Raw genomic sequence first — 13,795 nt, 5'->3', positions numbered from 1 at the left:
GTGTTTTATTAATTGATTCATTCTATTTGGTCCTACTTTACATGTGGATCCCAATAAGGAAAATCTGAGTCATATGTGAGATTTACATAAGGAGACCACATTCTTCCTTTTTTTGCACAGTTTATGCAGGAGTAGACAGTTTTGGGAGTCGGGCAGTTTCCAATAAACTATAGTAGCACCAGTGCACTTTACAGTAGTTACATTTTACCTTGTAAGTGTTCTGAGCCCATACAGTGTTCTTTGTATGTTCCTCCATGTTTGCTTCCATATTAGATATCATATCAATTATTGTAATAAAATTGCCTTTTATACATTTTGTGAACTTAATAAATGAAATTATTCTCAAGTATTTGGTGTCTAGTACTTCATGGGCATCTCTCCGCACTTTTGTTGTACAATTTAGATATTGAAACCATACATAAGATAGACTGGCAGAAACAGTCCGGATTCCATATAGTGCAATACTGTACTGCTCTTTACCTGTGTGAGGACTTGCTGCTTCTTTGGACACCATGTGAGGATAATAGTTTTCCATAGGGTTATGGTTTCAAGATAAAATGTCCGTCCTGGAGCCAAATAATATTTTAACTTTAGGAACCACTGTGCACAACTTTCTATGGAGCTTACAGTAGCTGATACAGTGGGTGAAATATGCTTTAAAACATGTCCCCATTTTCTTCACTAGTGTTTTTTGGAGACAACAGTATGTACCGATTCCAGGTCTTTTTGAAGCTTGGCTCAAGGACATTTCTTCTGATTTACTTTTTACTCAGAAATCTTGTGAGAAGCACCTGGTCAAGGCAACTTTATGGTAAAATTATTGTCTTTTCACTTCCGTATTATGGCCCCAACAGTGCTCACTGGAACAATCAGAAGCTTAGAAATGCATATGTAACCAATGCCATTGCTATGTTATGTTTTACAATATTTAGGTTGTGAGGGACTCGAGACAGCTCTTAGTTTTTACCCATCATGGTATGTGTCTTGTGTGACATCTTGGCAATGAGACTTTTTGTAGGCCATCTTTTGGGACTGAAATAACAGATATTTATTTGCACTGACAAAAGGCTGGATTGCTTTTTAATTACTGATAGAATTCAGCTGCTGTCTTGGCTTTCCATGCCTTTTTCTTATTATTTTTGGTTTCTTTGTATGTATGGATCACTTGGGTTGTTACCAACATCTGGTGAACATTTCATGTCAATAGCATCTTTGGGAATACATTTAGTGAGAAAAATGTCGACTTTTAATATTTATTTCACCAGCTGTAAGTACTAGTAGTAATTGGCAAATCTTTAGAATATATCTGTCACCAGTCGATTTACAAACTTCTTGTATATTGTACATTGTATATTGTACTTCTTGTATATTGCTCTGGTATAAGTGTAGCTGTTGGGCATCTAATGGGCTTCAGTGGAGATGAGTGCGGATAAGATCTGTTTACATATGAGGCACATGCAACTGTTGCTATCTTGCACAATACCACCAACCAGACCCCATTCTAATGATGAAGCTACTCTGGGGACTAATCTGTAGACAAATGTAAAAGTAAAATGTTTTAAAAGTAGCAAATATGGAAACAACTATATAAATTAGGGAATTTTTAAATTTCACTGACCTGAATAATCAAGATAACATGTCAGTTTTACTCTTCCATGAATGGCACCCAAACAACCTCCCCCCATCACCAATTAAAAAAATTGCTCTTTGTTTTTTATTCTACTCCGCAAATATTTTTGGGTTTAGTAGCATATAAAACAGTTAAATAAAGGTTACTACAAAAGTACAATTGGTCCTGCCCCTAACCACACCCACGGTCATGCCCAAAACCATGCCCTCATCCACACAGAATGGCACCCAGCCTCCTCCTTTAATATTCTCACTAATACAAAAGGGCAACCGCACAGTGTGGTTGCAGCAAAACTCTACTATCACCCTTAGTTCTCTGCATGTACACACTGCCTGAAAGTGATAGGAGAGTGATTGCTGCAACCACACTCCTAACACGCTCACACAACCTGTACATACCGATCTCGCAGATAGTTTTACAAAAAAAATGTTTAAACTTTTAAAGTAAAAATATATATTTAACCTAAACAAAGTATAATATATGTAGAATCGACGCATTAGATAGTATCTTTAAAAGATAATCATACAATTACCAATTAACATTGCTGACACGTTAGCGCAACTGGATGTATGCATACGTCCTGAAGATCTCCTGCACAGTGCGATGTGCTGCATGAGATCGCCTGCAGGGACCAGCTGTCAATCACAGCTGGGCCCCGCTGCAGCTGCCGAGACCGGGATTGCACCGGTCTCTGCAGCATTAACCCTATAGATCACAGCATCTATGGGATTGACAGGCTTTCATTGGTTGTCATGACAGCAGGTGGTCAGTTGTGGGCCTCCTATTTGCCTAGTGTGGCAGCCTGTGCGGTCCAGCCATAGGCTGCATGTCAGTGTATACTGACAGTTATACTGTGCTGTAGTACAGATGTACTGCAACATAGTATAAACTGTTAAAAGTAGGGATCTCCCGATACCATTTTTTAAAGACCGAGTACGAGTACCGATACTTTAATTCAAGTACTCACTGATACCAAGTACGAGTACTTCTATTTTAAAGTGAATCTGACACCAGGGTGACTCGGTTTCTGGCGCTGCTTACCGTGCTGATATGTGGGTTCTTGTGTGCAATGGAGGCGGCTGCTGTTGTATGAACCAAGATTTCTCTCTTCTCCATTGGACAGAACAGGGAATTTGCATTATGGGCGAGACCTATGACCACATGGTGAGCAGCGGTAGAAACCGGGTCACCTGCATTATCTACCTATAAATTCAAGTTAGTGCAGGTGACTCTGCAGTAAGATTGTCTTTAATAGTAGTTAGTATCCCCCTGCAGACATTAGTAGCAGCCCCCGGCATTCATTAGTAGCAGCCCCCCCTTGTAGACAGCAGCCCCCCTGTAGACATAAGTAGCAGCCCCCCTGTAGACCACAGCCCCCCTTTATACAGTGGGCCCCCCTTTAGACAGCAGCAGGGCCCCCCCTTTAGACAGCAGCAGGGCCCACCCCTTTAGACATCAGCAGCCCCCCCTCCTTTAGACAGCAGCAGGCCCCCCCCCCCTTTAGACAGCAGCAGGCCCCCCCTTTAGACAGCAGCAGGCCCCCCCGTTTAGACAGCAGCAGGGCCCCCCTTTAGACAGCAGCAGGGCCCCCCTTTTAGACAGCAGCAGGGCCCCCCTTTTAGACAGCAGCAGGGCTACCCCCTTTTAGACAGCAGCAGGGCTACCCCCTTTTAGACAGCAGCAGGGCTACCCCCTTTTAGACAGCAGCAGGGCTACCCCCCTTTTAGACAGCAGCAGGGCTACCCCCCTTTTAGACAGCAGCAGGGCCCCCCTTTAGACAGCAGCAGGGCCCCCCCTTTAGACAGCAGCAGGGCCCCCCCGTTTAGACAGCAGCAGGGCCCCCCCCCGTTTAGACAGCAGCAGGGCCCACCATTAGACAGCAGCAGTGCCCCCCCATTTAGACAGCAGCAGTGCCCCCCCATTTAGACAGCAGCAGGGCCCCCCTCGTTTAGACAGCAGCAGGGCCCCCCCTCGTTTAGACAGCAGCAGAGCCCCCCCCTCGTTTAGACATGGGCCTCACCTCCTCTGTCGGGTGCTGGTGCTGCCGCTCTGCTGCCCAGTTCTCCCGTCCTCTGGTCCGCATCATGTTGTCCTATGGAGGAGCATGTGACATACACGTCACTCTGCTTCCTTCATAGCATTACGCTGGGCGCAGGGGAGGAGGCGGAGTGACGTGTGTGTCACATGCTCCTCCATAGGACAAAACGATGCGGACGGGAGAACGGGGCTGCAGAGCGGCAGCAGGTACCGGGCATGGTATCGGGGACATTAAACGAGTCCCCGATACCATGCAAATGGCTAGTATCGGCCCCGATACCAGTATCGGTATCGGGACATCCCTAGTTAAAAGTATAACATTTTTTTTTTTATCAATAAATAGTAAAAGTATAAAAAAAATATAAAGTACAATATGCCTAGAATCGCTTTGCTCAGTAAAAGTCTTTCAAAGTTATTACAACTTAAAGAGACACATGACAGATTAGAAAGATTGGGCTTGGTCATTTAGGTAAAAACAGACAGCGTCCTTAAAGGGGTTCTCCGGTGCTTAGACATCTTATCCCCTATCCAAAGGATAGGGGATATGATGCCTGATCGCGGGAGTCCCGCCGCTGGGGACCCCCGGAATCTTGCACGCGGCACCCGTTTGTAATCAGTCCCCGGAGTGTGTTCACTCCGGGTCTGATTACCGACGACCACAAGGCCGGCGGCGTGTGACGTCACACCTTCGCCCCATGTGACATCATGCTCCGCCCCGCAATGCAAGCCTACGGGAGGGGGCGTGACAGCTATCACGCCCCCTCCCGTAGGCTTGCATTGAGAGGCGGAGCATGATGTCACATGGGGGCGGAGGCGTGACGTCACACGCCGCCGGCCGCGTGGTCGCCGGTAATCAGACCCGGAGCGAACATGTTCCGGGGACTGATTACAAACGGGGTGCCGCGTGCAAGATCCCGGGGGTCCCCAGCGGCGGGACTCCCGCGATCAGACATCTTATCCCCTATTCTTTGGATAGGGGATAAGATGTCCAAGCACCGGAGAACCCCTTTAAGGGGTTAATAAGAGTATACAAGGAGCAAATATCACCATACACATTACCATCATACTGTTACTGACCAAATCTATTATACAGGCACAAATATTACCAATAAAACCAGTATAGAAGGAGGAATATTATCACCATACTCTTTATTGACCCAATGCAGTATATTGGGTCCTATATTATAGTGATGGATGGATGGATGGAGGTAAAATGTCTACTTCAGAATATGCTAACTCGCTCCACCCCCCTCCCCCCTCCTATCATGCTTGAAAGAATGTGTAGAAGATGGCCCCTCCAGAGAGAACTACACCCAAGATAGGACCCACTTGCTGGACGAGGAACACCTCCAGATGGAAGCAACCAATCACAAGAACGGTAATTCATGACGTTTAAGCTTTGCACACGGCCCATTGCTGCTGATTATAAAAACCCTTGTAACTGTTTTAACCCCTTAAGGACCAAGCGTTTTTCTGTTTTTGCACTTCCATTTTTTCCTCCTTACCTTTTAAAAATCATAACCCTTTCAATTTTCCACCTAAAAATACATATGAGGGCTTATTTTTTGTGCCACCAATTGTACTTTGTAATGACATCATTTTACCCAAAAATCTATGGCAAAACAGGAAAGAAAATCATTGTGCGTCAAAAATTTTTACGCAGTAAATTTTTCGGTACACATGACACTATCTTTATTCTGTAGGTTTATATGATTAAAATGATACCCTACTTATATAGGTTTGATTTTGTATTCTGGAAAAAATCATAACTACATGCACGGAAATTAATACATTTAAAATTGTCATCTTCTGACCCCTATAACTTTTTATTTTTCTGCATATGGGACGGTATGAGGGCTAATTTTTTGCCCCATGATCTGAAGTTTTAATCAATACCATTTTTGTTTTGATCGGACTTTTTATAAAAAGTGACCAAAAATACTCCATTTTGGACTTTGGAATTTTTTTTGCGCGTACGCCATTGACCGTGCGGTTTAATTTACGATATGTTTTTATAGTTCGGACATTTACGCACACGGCGATACCACATATGTTTATTTTTATTATGTTTATATATTTTTTATGTGGAATTTGGGAAAAGGGGGGTGATTTAAACTTTTAATAAGGAATGGGTTAATGTATGTGTTTTTAAACTTTTTAAAAACATTTTTTTCTACACTTTTAGTCCCCTTAGGGGACTTTTAGGAAAAATCATTAGATTCCTCATACAGACCATTATGGTTCCATAGAACCATATTGATCTGTGTGCTCTGCGCTTGATTGATAAAGCCTGTGTCACGATGCCGGCTGGCAGGAGGTGGATCCTCTGTGCCAGAGAGGGATTGGCGAGGACCGCGCTAGTGGACCGGTTCTAAGCCACTACAGGTTTTCACCAGAGCCCGCCGCAAAGCGGGATGGTCTTGCTGCGGCGGTAGTGACCAGGTCGTATCCACTAGCAACGGCTCACCTCTCTGGCTGCTGAAGATACTGAAGAAAGGCGAGGTACAAGGGAGTAGGCAGTAGCAAGGTCGGACGTAGCAGAAGGTCGGGGGCAGGCGGCAAGGTTCGTAGTCAGGGGAGATAGCAAAGGTACTGGTACACAGGCTATAAAACACACAATACGCTTTCACAAGGCACAAGGGCAACAAGATCCGGCAAGGGAGTGCAAGGGAGGAGACTAGATATAGCCAGGGAACAGGTGGGAACCAATTAAGCTAATTGGGCCAGGCACCAATCATTGGTGCACTGGCCCTTTAAGTCTCAGGGAGCTGGCGCGCGCGCGCCCTAGAGAGCGGAGCCGCGCGCGCCAGCACATGACAGCAGGGGACGGGAACGGGTAAGTGACCTGGGATGCGATTCGCGAGCGGGCGCGTCCCGCTGTGCGAATCGCATCCCCAACGGCCATGACAGAGCAGCGCTCCCGGTCAGCGGGACTGACCGGGGAGCTGCAGGGAAAGAGACGCCGTGAGCGCTCCGGGGAGGAGCGGGGACCCGGAGCGCTAGGCGTAACAGTACCCCCCCCCTTAGGTCTCCCCTTCTCTTTATCGGGTAACTGCCTCCCCTGGGATGAGGACACCGGGAAAGGATGGAGGGATTCCTCAACGGCAGGCAGAACCGCAGGAGTAGGAATGGGGAGAGAGGGCAGAGGGCGGGACCTGGCACGGGGCAGTGTGACACCAGGACGAGGGCCATGAGGGGACACAGAAGCTTGCCTGATGGAACTGGGAGGGGGGGAGGGGCATTTCCTGTGGCAGGCAGAGTCCTTAATGACCTTAGGGGGACCAGATACAGGAGGAACCACAGAGTTACGGCAAGGGTTACTGGGAACCGGTTTTAGACAGTTCTTGGAACAAGAGGACCCCCAACTCTTGATCTCCCCAGTGGACCAATCCAGGGTTGGGGAATGAAGTTGCAGCCAGGGAAGTCCAAGGAGAATTTCCGAGGTGCAATTGGGGAGGACCAAAAGTTCAATCCTCTCGTGGTGAGATCCGATGCTCATAAGAAGGGGCTCCGTGCGGAAACGTATGGTACAGTCCAACCTGGCTCCGTTGACCGCGGAAATGTGGAGTGGCTTGACAAGACGGGTCACCGGAATACGGAATTTATTCACAAAGGAGTCCCGAATAAAATTCCCAGAAGCTCCAGAGTCCAGGCAGGCCACGGCTGAGAGGGGAGAGCTGGCTGAAGTGGAAATCCGAACAGGTACCGTGAGACGTGGAGAAGCCGACTTGGCATCAAGAGACGCCACACCCACGAGAGCTGAGTGCGAGCGTGCGTTTCCCAGACGTGGAGGACGGATTGGGCAATCCACCAGAAAATGTTCAGTACTGGCACAGTACAGACAAAGATTCTCTTCCTTACGGCGATTCCTCTCTTCCAGGGTCAGGCGAGACCGATCCACTTGCATGGCCTCCTCGGCGGGAGGCCTAGGCGCAGATTGCAGTGGAGACTGTGGGAGAGGTGGCCAGAGATCTAAGTCTTTTTCCTGGCGGAGCTCTTGATGCCTCTCAGAAAAACGCATGTCAATGCGAGTGGCTAGATGAATGAGTTCATGCAGGCTAGCAGGAGTCTCTCGTGCGGCCAGAACATCTTTAATGTTGCTGGATAGGCCTTTTTTAAAGGTCGCGCAGAGAGCCTCATTATTCCAGGATAGTTCAGAAGCAAGAGTACGGAATTGTATGGCGTACTCGCCAACGGAGGAATTACCCTGGACCAGGTTCAGCAGGGCAGTCTCAGCAGAAGAGGCTCGGGCAGGTTCCTCAAAGACACTTCGAATTTCCGAGAAGAAGGAGTGAACAGAGGCAGTGACGGGGTCATTGCGGTCCCAGAGCGGTGTGGCCCATGACAGGGCTTTTCCAGACAGAAGGCTGACTACGAAAGCCACCTTAGACCTTTCAGTAGGAAACAGGTCCGACATCATCTCCAAGTGCAGAGAACATTGCGAAAGGAAGCCACGGCAAAACTTAGAGTCCCCATTAAATTTGTCCGGCAAAGACAGGCGGAGGCTAGGAGTGGCCACTCGCTGCGGAAGGGGTGCAGGAGCTGGCGGAGGAGATGATTGCTGATGAAGTTGCGACTGAAGTTGGTGCACAATGGTGGACATTTCTGACATCTGGTGGGTTAGATGGGCGATCTGTCGGGCTTGCTGGGCGACCACCGTGGTGATATCAGAGGCAACTGGCAGGGGAACCTCAGCGGGATCCATGGCCGGATCTACTGTCACGATGCCGGCTGGCAGGAGGTGGATCCTCTGTGCCAGAGAGGGATTGGCGAGGACCGCGCTAGTGGACCGGTTCTAAGCCACTACAGGTTTTCACCAGAGCCCGCCGCAAAGCGGGATGGTCTTGCTGCGGCGGTAGTGACCAGGTCGTATCCACTAGCAACGGCTCACCTCTCTGGCTGCTGAAGATACTGAAGAAAGGCGAGGTACAAGGGAGTAGGCAGTAGCAAGGTCGGACGTAGCAGAAGGTCGGGGGCAGGCGGCAAGGTTCGTAGTCAGGGGAGATAGCAAAGGTACTGGTACACAGGCTATAAAACACACAATACGCTTTCACAAGGCACAAGGGCAACAAGATCCGGCAAGGGAGTGCAAGGGAGGAGACTAGATATAGCCAGGGAACAGGTGGGAACCAATTAAGCTAATTGGGCCAGGCACCAATCATTGGTGCACTGGCCCTTTAAGTCTCAGGGAGCTGGCGCGCGCGCGCCCTAGAGAGCGGAGCCGCGCGCGCCAGCACATGACAGCAGGGGACGGGAACGGGTAAGTGACCTGGGATGCGATTCGCGAGCGGGCGCGTCCCGCTGTGCGAATCGCATCCCCAACGGCCATGACAGAGCAGCGCTCCCGGTCAGCGGGACTGACCGGGGAGCTGCAGGGAAAGAGACGCCGTGAGCGCTCCGGGGAGGAGCGGGGACCCGGAGCGCTAGGCGTAACAGCCTGGTCCTGCCAGGCTATATCATTCAGAGCACCGGAGCAGTCACAGCAGGAGAGGTAAGCCCTCAGGGTACCTCAGCAGTGGATCGCCCCCCCAGCGAGGAGGGACAGGATACAGGCACCTTTAGATGCCGCTGTCAACTTTGACAGCGCCAATCTAAAGGGTTAATAGCCGGCCGCGGCGATCGCCACATGTCGGCTATTAACTCCGGCCCCCAGCTACAGGAATCAACTGGGGGCCGGCCGGTATGACACGGGCTCGAGTCGGAAGCCCGCGTCATACCCCGGTAACTGCCATTGGACTAGTATAGACGTCCATGGTGGTTATCGGGTTTTTTTCTATTTAAAAATCTTAATCCTTCCAGAACGTATCATCTACTGTATGCTCCAGAGGAGGTTGTGTAGTTCTTTCCAGTCTGACCACAGTGCTCTCTGCTACCACCTCTGTCCGTGTCAGGAACTGTCCAGAGTAGAAGAATATTCCCATAGTAAACGTCTCCTGCTCCAGACCGTTCCTGACACAGAAAGAGATTGCAGCAGAGCACTGTGGTCAGATTGGAAGGAATTACACAACTTTCTCTGTAGTATACAGCAGCTGATAAGTACTGGAAGGCTTATGATTTTTAAATATAAATAATTTACAAATCTGTTTCACTTTTATGCACTTGTAGCCCCCATAAGTTGCACTTTTTTGCACTTGCATTTGTGCAACTTATGGAGGGCTTGTTTTTACGCTGTGCATTTTATAGTAAAAATGACAGGTTCTCTTTATTCTATGGGTTAATGTAATTAAAACGATGCCCGATTTATATAGTTTTTGGATGACTGCTTTACTTGTCAAACATTTTTTAACAAAATGGCTTCAAATTGTCTTATTCCAACCCCCATAACACTTTTATTTTTCCATAAACATGAGGGCTTATTTTTTGTGCTGTGATCTATAATTTTTATTGGTATTATTTTTTGTTTTGATTTGATATTTTGACCTTTTCTTTATTAATTTTTTTTCCTGATACATAACATAAAAAAGAAAGTATTTTTGCTGTTTACGCCATACACCGTGCAGGATCATTGTATTTTAATAGTTCAGACAATTACGCACACGGCAATGCTAGTTTTGTGTTGTCAGTAAGGAACGTAATAAAATAATACTGCCACACTATGACCACCATTATATTGTAACTGAATAATATCAACTTTACAAAAGACCAATATTTCCACATACACTGACTATATAGTGGTAGATACAAGCTGTACACAGGATCTGTATACCATATGATAACAGTTATATCCAGTGATTCAAAGGTGACATCTTCTCTCATCTCCCTCTTTCCTTTTCTTCTCAGTTTTGCTCAGACTGCCATGAAGATTTTTTCCAGCCAAAACTCATCTCATCAGAATCTGCAGCTAGGTAGGTAGGTAGCCAGGTAGCCCCCCCCCCCCCATAAGCCAGATATGTCCCCTCTTTGTGCCAGGTCAAAAAAAAGGGGGAAAAAAACAAACTCTCTTGGATTGACTAAGAGTTCTCGTTTATTTTTACTAAGGAAATAAACTCTTGCATTTCCTCTCTCAGGTGGACAAACATGAAGGAAATTGCTTGGCTGACTTTGATGTCATTTATGACAAATGCTGGAAGAGCATCATTCTGTATTCCCCACTGAAATTCTTCATCCTGTCTGAGGTAATGTCATACCTTGCCATTCTTAGAAATATAGTGTAAATAATGCAATGGCTTTCTTGATGATATTGCAATAGACAAATGAATGTAATGACACGATTTAGCAATGCACTTCCTCGCTCTGCCAGAATGCCGGAAGGATACAGAAGCTTGGAAAACACGTTTAACCACAAGAAGTGACTTGGTAAGTGACGATCTTCATCTGATGGATATGAGTTGTGTATCCTTATAAAATTCTTCCGGTGTTGTATATACAGTTATGTATATACAGTTGCCCGTAATGTCACAATATTTTAAATGTTACAGTGTTATATGTGCTGTACTGCTCTCCACCACCATTTTATTATTTGCATTATCTTTATTAGTTACTTACTATTAGGCTGCTTTTGTCTCTGTAGCTGAAATATAGGCACTTTTTAGCTTCCATATTATGAGTGCAACCCATGGTCCTTCTATTGAGGGGTATGCTCTTTTGAATAAAATAAAAAAAAAATGCAAATGTTATTTTGAAGATTATTATTATTATTATTTTTTTTAAAGGACTGTTTTGCCTAGATAGGGTATACTGGATGGGGTATACCTAGTGGATCAATGGGGGTCCAGACACCCCTACTGACTCCAAAAATACAGCACAATTGTGGACTGGAATGAATTCAGTGACAGCATGTCCCATTCATTCTCCAATTGTAAATGAAAATATATATTTTTCAATAGACAGGTCCATAAAATATGCAGTAGGTATTGAATTTCGTTTGCATACTTTTTTTTTTGGAACTTCAAATCAACTGGTGCCAGAAAGTTAAACAGATTTGTAAATTACATCTATTTAAAAAATCTTAATCTTTCCAGTACTTCTCAGCTGCTGTATACTACAGAGAAAGTTCTTTACTTTTTTTTTATTTATTTTCTGTCTGTCCACAGTGCTCTCTGCTGACACCTCTGTCCATGTCAGTAACTGTCCAGAGCAGGAGATGTTTACTATGGGGATTTGCTCCTGCTCTGGACAGTTCCTGACATGGACAGAGGTGTCAGCAGAGAGCACTGTGGTCAGACAGAAAGAAAGTATAAGCAGCTATTTTCTAATAGAAGTAATTTACAAATCTGTATTACTTTCTGGCATTAGTTGATTTAAAATAAATTGTTTTCCACCAGTTACCCCTTTAAGGACCAGGCCAATTTTCATTTTTGAGAAATAGGGGGAGATTTATCAAAAACTGTGTAGAGGAAGAGTGGTGCTGTTGGCCATTGCAACCAATCAGATCGCTTCTTTCATTTTTAAAGAGGCCTGTGAAAAATGAAGGAAGCAATCTGATTGGTTGCTATGGGCAACTGCACTACGCTTCCTCTACACAGGTTTTGAAAAATCTCCTCCGCATAATTCTTATCTTTTCATCCACAGAGCCATATGAGTGCCTGTTTTGTTTCTATTTCAACTTTCATTTTACCATAAAATATACGCTGAAATACAAAAAAAAAAAAAAAAAAAAAATAAAGAATTGTGTTTGGGTGAGGATTGATAAAAACATACCATTTAGCATCTTTTGTTTGGCTTCTTTTTCACACAGTTAAAGGGGTATTCCAGGCCAAAACTTTTTTTTATATATCAATTGGCTTCGGAAAGTAAAATAGATTTGTAAACTACTTCTATTAAAAAATCTTAATCCTTCCAATAGTTATTAGCTTGTGAAGTTGAGTTGTTGTTTTCTGTCTAACTGCTCTCTGATGACTCACGTCCCGGGACGTGACATCATCATTGAGCAATTAGACAGAAAACTTCATAAGCTAATAACTAATGGAAGGATTAAGATTTTTTAATAGAAGTAATTTACAAATCTGTTTAACTTTCCGGAGCCAGTAGATATATATAAAAAAAGGTTTTGCCTGGAATACCCCTTTAACTTTATGATAAAAGTGACGCAGTGGCCATCCTTTACTAAGCTCTTTGGAACAGGTTATGTTGTTTGTTTTTTTGCACACCCTATTAGCGACATACCTGTGGCAGTTCTGCGCCAGCACGTGCGCCAGACATAATGTGGCGGAAAATACACAATACCAACCAAAATAAAATCCTACAAAGAGGCGTGGCAATACATTTGCATAAGAAACCTACATTTTTATAAAATTTTCCTATTGAAAAAAAGAATTCTGTGTGGAAAGTTTCTAACCACAAAATAGATGATCTGAAAATAACCATTCAACCCCACATTAATCGGTCCCCTCTTTTCAGGACATAAAAAATGTTATTTTTATTTTACGTGATTTTTCGTGCTACTAGGTTCCCTGGTACTATGACTCACTTGGAAAGCAAATTAGAATTTATCTTTTTTCCTGCGTGCGCCAGAAAAAAAAAAAAATACAAACCCACGCTTTTAGTACCTGAGGGCCAGTATATTTATTCTCTGGGTCAGTACGAGTCCTTTTTTAACATAACAAAATAAGTATTGTTAAAATTGACCTATTGTCATCTCATAACCTTTTAATTTTTCTGCATATGGGGCATTTTTGCACCCTGATCTGTAGTTTTTATTTGTAACATTTTTGTTTTGATGGGATTTTTTGCTTGCTTTTTATTAATGTGATCTTACAAAAAAAAAAAAAAAAATACAGCAATTCTGGCGTTTGGTATGTTAACCCCTTAACGACCACGGATTTCCTGCACCAGGATGTACATTTACGTGATGTGTATGACCGCGAGCATCGGAACGGTGCTCGCGTCATACACGGCAGGTTCCGGCTGCTAGTAGCAGACGGGGACCCGCCCGTAATGGCCAACATCCGCGATCGTACGGCTGTCCGCCATTAACCCCTCAGATGATCAATACAGATCGATCCGATCATCCAGCATGGCGGCCGTAGGTCCCCTCACCTGGCTCCGGCCGTCTCCTGGGGTCTTTTGCTCTGGTCTGCGATCGAGCAGACCAGAGCAGAAGATGACCGATAATACTGATCAGTGCTGTGTCCTATGCATAGCACTGAACAGTATTAGCAATCAAAGGATTGCTATAGATAGTCCCCT

General features: G+C 45.3%; 1 protein-coding gene and 1 long non-coding RNA gene across 4 annotated transcripts in view; one reads left to right on the top strand and one right to left on the bottom strand.

Moving 5' to 3' along the window:
* The window catches only part of IL6 (interleukin 6), a 55,129-nt gene extending 43,884 nt beyond the window's left edge, over positions 1–11,245 (bottom strand). The window contains exon 1 of the mRNA XM_056518399.1: positions 11,153–11,245. The gene's annotated coding sequence lies outside the window, so the exon portion shown is untranslated. The remainder of the gene's footprint in view (positions 1–11,152) is intronic.
* Positions 1–13,795, top strand: part of LOC130273266 (uncharacterized) — a 135,486-nt gene that overhangs the window by 39,833 nt on the left and 81,858 nt on the right. For 2 of the 3 annotated variants that reach the window (XR_008843937.1, XR_008843936.1), the window contains 3 exons: positions 4,944–5,045; positions 10,448–10,516; positions 10,675–10,782. This is a non-coding gene — a long non-coding RNA (uncharacterized LOC130273266). Of the gene's footprint in view, positions 1–4,943; positions 5,046–10,447; positions 10,517–10,674; positions 10,783–10,907; positions 10,963–13,795 lie in introns of those variants that run through there. The other variant, XR_008843938.1, reaches the window with a different exon arrangement.

This window comes from Hyla sarda, chromosome 5 (assembly GCF_029499605.1).
Source record: "Hyla sarda isolate aHylSar1 chromosome 5, aHylSar1.hap1, whole genome shotgun sequence".
Taxonomy (NCBI): domain Eukaryota; kingdom Metazoa; phylum Chordata; class Amphibia; order Anura; family Hylidae; genus Hyla; species Hyla sarda.
Note: the sequence above shows the minus strand (reverse complement) of the source record. Positions and strands in the feature narration are given on the sequence as shown.